The sequence below is a fragment of the Watersipora subatra genome, chromosome 2 (genome assembly GCF_963576615.1).
Source record: "Watersipora subatra chromosome 2, tzWatSuba1.1, whole genome shotgun sequence".
In the NCBI taxonomy this organism is placed as follows: domain Eukaryota; kingdom Metazoa; phylum Bryozoa; class Gymnolaemata; order Cheilostomatida; family Watersiporidae; genus Watersipora; species Watersipora subatra.
In genome coordinates this window covers 57849442-57857597 of record NC_088709.1, presented here as the reverse complement: position 1 = coordinate 57857597, position 8156 = coordinate 57849442, and the positions used below count along the sequence as shown (strand labels likewise).

Genomic DNA, 8156 nt, shown 5'->3' with positions numbered 1-8156 from the left:
AATTAAAATCTCATTTTTCATTTTATCGACAATGGCTCGGAAAATATGCAATTGTGATAATCGACAAGTCGGCAGTGCAGTGCAGACCAGGACTATTGTGACTTCACCAGCCCATGTATCTTTTTTTCTTTGAAGCATCGTAAACCCGCTTCAATTCTTTTGAAACAATGTGAACAACAGGCATACTGCTCTGCATTAAGATGTCCTAAGATTTTTGAGCCTATCTACTAGTAGAACTAATGTGAAAGTGCAATTATCTCTCGATTAGTGGCGATCATTAGTGGACCTACGTATTCTGCAAAAAGGATGGCTTGCTCCAAAGGTTTGCCATCTACAGAACTAAGTTTTATAGTTGTGCTCACCTGAGAGTGAAATTTTTTTGGCGTATGAGGAGTTCTTCTTGTAGTCTATTTCTGACATCAACTTGACACAACCGAGAACGCGTCTACTGTCTGAAAATACAAATAATATGTTGATTTAATTGACTTATTTAGCCTATGCTACACTTTCACCACACAAGTCTTATTAACCATCAAACTGCCGGATACATTCTATAAAGTGGGTTAATTCAAAGTGCAGAGTAGATGTAGATATTATATTATAAATACTGCCCTGCTACCGCTACCGACATGCCAAGATAACTTCTGGTATATCTCTATTTCCTTGTTATGATTACCATGCTGATCCGAACACACGGGGTTGGGAATCCAAGCGGTGACCTGTCATATCATGAACAAAATTTCCATAACTGGCGTCAATTGATATATTTACGGGCAACGAAAATGCGGCCTCCTTGCACAGAATTGGAGGTTCAATATTATCTACCCTTGTAAAAAGGGGTAAGATACAAGAATATCTAATAAAAATTAAGTTTTTTTTAAAGTTTTTAATCACAACTAGGATATTGCAATGGGAGTGGTCTGCCTAACCAAAGATATTGTTATTTTTAATTTTAAAATATGTCATGAAAATTCATACCGGTATGCCATTTATTGCATTTATCACTAGCAAAGTAAATGTATAAGAATTACCAACAATAATGACCCATGCTCATGATTGGATTGAAGAACATTGACTGCTGTGGAAATGTTTTTTTTAATTTAAAAATATATATTTGATGTGAGTAAAGATAGCTCAGAGTTTTCATGCAACTCTCATTGAATCGTGAGCGTCATTGAGTACTATGATATTACAATAACGATTGATAAGCCTCAAAGTCAAATCCTAATATAAAGCTAAAATAAAGCTATGTCTTCCCAAACCACAGTTAGAAGCTCAAGTCGTTTCAGTTACATAAAAATATCAATGTAGGCCTAAAGATAATAAATCTATGTTCTTGAGTTAAAAAAAATAGGATTATCTAAGCGCTTACTGTCGGCATCACAGGTTTTCTGTTGGTATCCTTGATCCTCCACTTAGCTTATCTGCCACACATTTCCTGGCGAAATCTGAAAAAATATCACGTCTCATACAATGTGGCTTTAACTAGTATACATATAGTACAGGGTTAATCTCATCGGAACTTCAAGTGAACACTGTGTTTTTTCATGTTCTTCAGAAAGATAGAAAATTTTTAGTCATTATTCGTTTGGAAACAGCAAATAATTCTAAACGGTTGTCGCAGAGCATCTTAGAGAGGGTTATTATATTTGTGCAGTTTGGCGTTGGATTGGATGTTGACAGCTTTTTGCCACTAAGGCTAAATTTATTGCATAGCTTTCTCAACAAAATATTTAAATTATAAAAATCATAAAATTATAATAATAAAGCGGTGCTGTTCACAAACTAAGAGACGCAATGGTATATAGCTTTATCCTTAGTGAAATCAACCTGCATAGAAATTTGTATAATACTGAAAGTATCAAGGAGTTGTCAGCACAACCACATTACTTTCTAGCTTGTAAGATCCAAATGGAGCCAAAACTGACGGTGGCAAGTCAGTCTGGTGAAAACACATTACATATTGCAGCCTTATATCTCTGATGTTGGCATGCGATATTTTTTCTGATACTGTCAGCACCGCAACATTCCCATATTCTCAATGGCAATCAGCTGTCGGCTTACCTACCCAAACTGCAACACTGTTGGTAATGCAAGTCATTTGGAATTAATTAGCCTGGACAAAAATATCGAGTGGTAAATTTAGGAGGTACTCCTAACTGCTTGCTCCAAAAATAGCTAGGTAACTCTGTTTAGAGGGATATAATATGGTTTATAATATAAATAATTAATAACATAATTGCTATCCCATGAAGAATAACCGGTTAACTGCAACGGGCGTGTAGGCTAACACAAAAGGTTTGTCAAAGTTTTTTGGATCCATCATACCTCCTAGCCTACACTGTGTTGCTTATTCAATAGTACAGACACCTATAATCTTACTGGCCCTGACTATTGGTGTAAAACAAGCTAATACGTTTGTTAAGAAGGGACAAGTCATACCGTTACAAATAGACCCTTTCGCTCTTCGGCTCCATTGACTCTTTAGGGTTCTTGTAAAACTCTGTAGGCTTACGATGTCATAGACAGGTGTTATTTGCCCATTGATCATAAATTTGCTCTCTGATGGTTCACTGAAAAAGTTATAAAACCTGTATTTTTGATGTCTCAAGATTATTTAGCCTTTATTACAGCCGCAGGGGAAAGCAGTTCAGATTAGATTTTTAAAATTACTTAATATTTGGATTTTGGAGTATTACTTTTTAGAAAAATGTTATTTGAATTTCGGTTATATACAGCAGTTGCAGAGATTATTGAAGGCCATTAAATAAAAAGAAAAAATAAGGTGTTTTGGTATAATAAAATAAATTTTAGTGAGACACGATTAGCCAAAAGTGGAGGGTTTTAATGGTCGCCAAGTCTGATTTTTAATTTTCTCTTTGGAATGACGATGTTTAAAGAACACTCCTTCTGACATCAAACTGGCTTTTACCGATGAAAATTTTAATGCTTCTTTGACAATCAACCACTTTCAAAGTGAGTTATTCGCGTCGTCGGGTATTCGAGAACTTCTGAGATTTAACTTTATTTGACGCCAAGGTTGGCTTTATGAACGAAGCTTTCTTAATGGATTTTATATAATGAAATGGTTTGGTGCCGTTTTGCTGAATAACAGTGGTCTGAGGAGATTTCAACTCATAGATCCCACCAAGGCTTATATTAACCAACTCATAATCCTTTTATGGCCAAGCTAGGGTAACAATAGATATAATAACAGTTGAGGGAAATCATAAACTCACAAATGGCTGGGAAACTGTGGGAAACGCACATTGAATGAATGACCTTACAGTGTCAGTAAAGATATTGTCAACAAAATAGGAATGAGCGCCAACCATAGGTGCCAAGTAACCGTGATTTGAAAAAGTGAGGTTTTTAGCTTTTTTGGATTTAAACGACTGAGGTTCATACCCTACACCCTGTAAAACTTTGAATGTGTGTCTAAGGACTTCTCTCATGCCCTCTTTCTGATAGTGTATGACACTCTGTTAATATTATTGAATAAAAAAATAGCTAATCGCGTGTGGAGAGGAAAATTTACCCAAAATATCAGAAATATCCTTCTCAAAAAGGGAGACATGGCAGCTATGGCGCCAACCAAAGTCCAAAACTGAGTAACCAAAGTTGGGATAGATTATAATCATTAAAACTGCTCCCAACACTTTTCCCGTAATATAAAAAAGCTGCTATGTGGATTACCAATTGGCATAATTTAGAATTAGATGCATGATTAGGACTATTAATTAGTGGTTTAATCCCGCCTCATAATGAGCCTCATATTCTCTTCGATGCAAGATTGTAGAGCAGCTTCCTTGATGAGTCTACGGAGATTCGTTGAGGAAACGAGCAAAGTGATGGGTGCGACAAATTTCATTTTTCGCTTTTCATTCCTCACCATCCACTTTGAGGAAAATTCTAAAGTAATATTTTGTCGAAACAATTATTAATAGCAAAAAGCTGTTTACATAATGCCCCACTTGATTATTGGGAAATATTTTTGTATTTTTCACGGTAGCCTTCATAAAAGCACTGAGACTGGAGTAGGTCTATTAGACTTTGAGCTTTCGGAGAGCCATTTGTGGTTATCAGTAAAATGTGTCTACCAATTGGTAAATTGACTATAATTACATGCGTAATCAGACCTATTAAAAATAAAATTCAAGTAAAGCATAAATAGGCTACTTAGTTTTTGTGTAACCTGTGAAATTTAAACCTTTGCTCGAACTTCAAGGTGCTGGGTTAGCCTCTCAAACAAAACGGTGCAGCATTGGCATGCACAACTGATGTCACAACTTTCAAAGTTATTTTATTCAATTAAAAATCCTATTCATAAGTCTTCATTCAAAGGATTATTTTAATTGTCCTAAGCTAAGGTAGAGCTCTATACCTCCATCTCTTCTATTATACTAGCCATATTGAGTGGCAACAAAATTTAGAGTGAGTAATAGGATTATCATTATGGCTAACCTGGCACCACATTTAAAGTGAGTTATTTATGAGTTATTCGCGTTGTCGGGTATTCGAGAACTTCTGAGACATAACTTTATTTGAAGCCAAGGTTGGAGTTATTGACGAAGCTTTCTTAAAGGCGAGAGACATGGAAAGTATTTCGGCACGGTTTTGCTGAATAAATGGTCCACAAAACACTTAGCCTGTATTAACCAACTAATAATTTGTTTATGGCCTAGCTAGGTTAACAATAGATATAATAATAACAGTTGAGAGAAATTATAAACTCTCCAATGGCTGTAGTTTAAGTGACATAAACTGTTGGCAGTTGGCTGTAGTGGCATTCCATTGGGTGGGTGGTTGATAATGGAATGCCACTACCACCAAGTGCCAACAGTTTATGTCACTTAAAGTTAAACTACAATGACTTAGCCTGGGTAGGCTCTTCTGTTGAAGAGCCTACCCAGGCTAACAATGACTGGGAAACATATTGAATAGGATTTTGAGTTAGCTAAAAAGCCGCTAGTCTGTAAGGCATTGCTTTGCTGGAAAAGATATTTTCAACCAAATAGTAGTTGATGAATGTCATCCAAAAACGACTTAAATTTAAATAATCAAGATTGGAATACATCAGTGATAAATATAATTATAACCAGTGTTAGAAACAGATTTACTTTTTTGGGGAAACACTGCGAGGCGGAGGGGTACACGTCCAACACTGTGGGAAAATCCACTTCTGTACACAGTAACGCGTTTCTGTGTATGAGTAAATAATCAAGTACACACAGCAAGTCCGTTTAAAATTTGGTTTAGAAAAATGTCAGGCAATAACTACCACGAAAAACAGAAACTTATACTTTTTGGTTTTCTGTTTTCCACATAAAGGCTACATAAATAAAAATAATATCTGTAAGAACTAAAGTTGATAAACCATATATCATAATTCTTATTGCAACACTCAAAAGGTTCTTCATGTTAAAGATTTTCATTAAATTCTTTATTTAAAATCCCATTTTTTCAATGATATTTACGCACCACATACCGAGCTAGTTCCAATGTTGCCTTCGAGTTATGTTAATTAACTGCTAATAGTTCTGCTGAAGTTGTTGAAACAAAGCTGTGAGATGAATCTTAATGGAAATTTGAGTTCCAAAAGCTCATCTACTTCTTGTTTACTTACATTTTTTATATATTGTACCTGACAGTGCAAACTTTCACGTTAAAATTAAAAGTTTATTTTTATAAAGCTAGGAACAAAATATTTTACCACAATAGTGAATTAAATATGATTATCTAAAATTGGCAGCTATGTATTACTCAAAACTAAAAGGCACTAAAAGCGGTGTTATGAGCACAACTGTTTTTGTGTGAGAACCACTATTTTCAGAATATTTGTATCAAGTTTGCAGCAAACATATTTTAAGCCTGATTATGTTTCCTTTTTTCTAACCAATTTTTGACTATATTGACTAAAATAGTTTACATGCTGCTGTCATTAAATCAGGCAATTTAGTGACAGCAAATTTAGACAATCACATGCTATCGATGCTACTGAATACATGTAAAATTCTGACATATCATTATTTCACATGCATTTTCAACTACTGCGCGATGGTCTATAAGATTGACATGAATCAGAGATACAATCAACTCAGACTCTATTGCAAAAGTAGGTTTTTTTATTATTTTTTCACACTTTGGAGCAACTAGAAGCCAAAATGTTTGGTTTGTGGAGACAAAGCAAGACAGGATATGTTCAATAAAGATATCTACATTATCTTTGACGACATCCCAAAATGCACCAATCAGAGAGATGACATAATGATAAAAGGAAAAATTGTGGAGAAGTATGATGACACTCTTAGAACATTAATACAAAAAGCAACGGATTTTGTAAATCAATAGGAGAAAATGACAATTTCAAAAATCTGAAACAGAATTTTGCGAATTCATTTTTCCAGCAAGGCAATTACCAACCAGTATTGAAGAAAGCAAAGGTGATACATGAGTGCTCAAATAAAAAAAAACCAAAAGCAAGAATCAGCACGAAGTTCTTTGAGAATGATGAAATACCTCTAGAAAATGTATCCCACAATATGCATCTTTCACCTCACTATTGCAAGAACTCAACAAATCAAACACCAGATGAACGTAAAAAACCCAAAACAATTGAAAAGATTTTGGAAAAGAATGCCAACAGGCACACAGTGACATATTTCAAAACAAATCAGTTTATTGTAGTTAGAAAAGACGTGAGCTATTATGATGGACTGTTTAGTTGGCTGTTTTAATCATCAGACAAAGGAAAGGGGCTACGACTAATCTGCATCAGCTGCATCATGAAGAATACTGAAAACCGCATCAGTCTAATTGAGAACTAAACCTCAGCCGTCACATGCTGCCTAAAAAGACTTAGCATGCATGTGTTGCTAGCACTTCATTTCACAAGCATACCATTGGAAAAATTATTGATAGCCACTTTCAACAAAGTTACTGCCAAACTGTAACCCCGAGTTCAACTCATGTACGTACAGAAGCAAGAAAAACAAAAACCTATGAGTTTTCTATTAACACACCCATTAATATAGAATGAACCATAAAAGAAAACTTCACTATTATTCGAGAGATAATTCAAAGAACATCAGAATTGGGCAATATACTCAAAAAGCTGAGAAAGATCATTATGAAGGGAAACTGGTGAAAGCAAAGATGAAAAAGAAAATAGTACTATATTTCTGAATCCGAAAAGAGCTTTTGCTCATTGATGGGTTGAACTTTCAACAATGCTGCTTTGTGATTTTTGAACCACTGCATGAATACATAGTCAAAGAACTCTAGAGACAGAATCAAATAGACTAAGCTAATTTTGAAAGAGCAATATTGGTTTTTAGTTTTGCACATAATGGTAGAAAAACACATTCCATCTTGCTACCCTTGCTAACTGACTTTCAAACCGTGGTTGCAAAAAACCGGTTGAACAATCAATGATACCAACTAACCTATGGAACACAATATCAGTAGATTTTAAAGTGCCATACTCTGATGGACAATACAACATGTTTATAAATGACTAGAGAAGAACATATTCAGTTGTAATGCAAACAGCCTGCACTGACTCCTAATAGACAAAAACAAAACTTCCGCCAGTTTTTGCTACACTTGGCATACCACACAGGATTAAAAGCAGCAATAGATCTTTGTTTCAGTCACATTACTTTACCAACGATTAGCAGAGGAGACAGGATATACTCACCACTGGCGTACGCTACTACAGCCTCAAAATAAGGACAAAACAGAGTCCAAAGTGCTTGTATTAAACAATACTGAAAATATAGGGTGTATTGAGGGAACTAAGACAAGGAATGCTCAATGCTTTAATGAACAATACAGGAGTCGCTTCGGGTTTGTGATGCCACCCTGCATGCCGCCCTGAGAACATGACTCAGAAAGATCCACAGTGTGACTGTGTTAGCCTAGCAAAAATTGAAGAAGATGCTGCATCATCCAAACAAAAGATGGCGGAGATATGAAACTTAGAGAAAAATGTCAAATAACAATCATTCGACTTCAAAAATCTCCAACTAAGAAAACAAACCTCTAAAGGACTTTGGACTACTTCTTTGGAGTTTATGGGCTATGCTAAAAAAATTCCTAGTACCATGGCCATTGACTAGCAGACAAAAAACTGTTTTGTGATGCAAACTGGTGTA

General features: G+C 35.3%; 1 long non-coding RNA gene across 1 annotated transcript; it reads right to left on the bottom strand.

Moving 5' to 3' along the window:
• Positions 1-274: 274 nt before the first annotated feature.
• On the bottom strand, positions 275-2576 carry LOC137387742 (uncharacterized). The gene is made up of 3 exons (XR_010977943.1): positions 2443-2576; positions 1373-1448; positions 275-719 (listed from the first exon to the last, which is right to left on the bottom strand). It is a non-coding gene; the product is annotated as an uncharacterized lncRNA (long non-coding RNA).
• Positions 2577-8156: the final 5580 nt, after the last annotated feature.